Source organism: Chrysochloris asiatica, unplaced genomic scaffold (assembly GCF_000296735.1).
Source record: "Chrysochloris asiatica unplaced genomic scaffold, ChrAsi1.0 scaffold00122, whole genome shotgun sequence".
Lineage (NCBI taxonomy): Eukaryota > Metazoa > Chordata > Mammalia > Afrosoricida > Chrysochloridae > Chrysochloris > Chrysochloris asiatica.
The window spans coordinates 7,978,707-7,980,146 of record NW_006408640.1 but is presented as its reverse complement, the minus strand read 5'-3'; positions in this window follow the sequence as shown (position 1 = coordinate 7,980,146).

Sequence of the window (1,440 nt, the reverse complement as noted above, 5' to 3'; positions counted from 1 at the left end):
AGAATGTTGTTTATTGGTCCAGTGGTGAGGACTTTAGTTTTCTTTACATTGAGATGCAATCCTTACCAAAGGCTGTGGTCTTTGGCCTTCAGCAGTAGATATTGTAAGTTCTCTTCACTTTCAGCGAGCAAGGTTGTATCATATGCATATCGCAGGTTGTTAATGAGTCTTCCTCTAATCCTGATGCCACGTTTTTCTTCATATAACCCATCTTCGCAGATTATTTGCTCAGCATACAGTTTGAATAAGTATGGTGAAGGTTAGAAAATGTAAGCATTTGAATACTTTTCAAAAGAATTGGGGTCCCAAAAAAAAGGGAAGTAAAGAAAAGAAAAATGCTTTGTCAAGATACTGTTGGAAGAAATCCAGAATTCTTAGATTGAAATAATTTTTTCCCCTCAAATTTATATATAAAATGCATTCTCCCATTCACCATCCTGACGCCCTTCCATTTCATGCATAAGGTGACTAAGAGTCAGTACTGGCTCATCGGCACCTAACAACAACAACTATACCTTTTTTGCTTCAAGTCAAAAGACACATCCTTTGGGGATGAAGTTGTAACAGACGGGGGTATTAAATAATAGATTAATTAGCAAATACAGCTCCCACCAGGACAGAGTCATCACTAAGAAGGAGGGAACTGCATCCTTGTTGGTTCACATCTAGGACATATGGGAATTTGTCTGAGACATAAGGGATAAAATTTGGTGAATTGGCATCCATGTAAACCAATTCCCCTGCTCAGTACAACCTGCAATCCTCCCTTGAGGGTGTTGCTAACACATAGTATAATGGCATCAAGCTTGGATTGGTCTGCTGCAGACCAGCCTTCCTAAGATTTTGCCAGTGATTAACAATACTGTTCCCCACAACTCACACACAGTTATACAGAAGGAACAAATCTACCTTAGAAAAAGTACCACCAGAATGCTTCTTAGAAGAGAAGATACTGAGACTTCCTCTCACATATTTTGGACATGTTATCAGGAGGGACCAATACCTGGAGAAAGACGTGAAGCTTGGTCAAGTGGTGGGTCAATGAAAAGGAGGAAGCCCCTCTATGAGATGGAGTGACACAGTGGCTCCAACACTGGATGCAAACATAGGAACATTTGTGAGAAGCAGGCAGGGTAAAGTTCTATTTATATAGGGTTGATATGAGTTGGAATCAACTCAACCATAGGATTACCTGGTTCAAAATGAGCAATACTAGCTCATTTCAGCTTGGTAATGCCTAGAAAATTGATCTTTATGAGTTCCATTTCATTTTTGATACTTTCCAATTTTCCTAGATTCAGACTTCATACATTCCACATTCCATTTAATTATTGATATTTGCAGCAGTTTCTTCTCATTTTGAGTAGTGCCTCACCAGCAAATGAAAGTCCCGAAAACTTTACTCCATCCACATTATTAAGGTCAACTCTATTTGTTGTT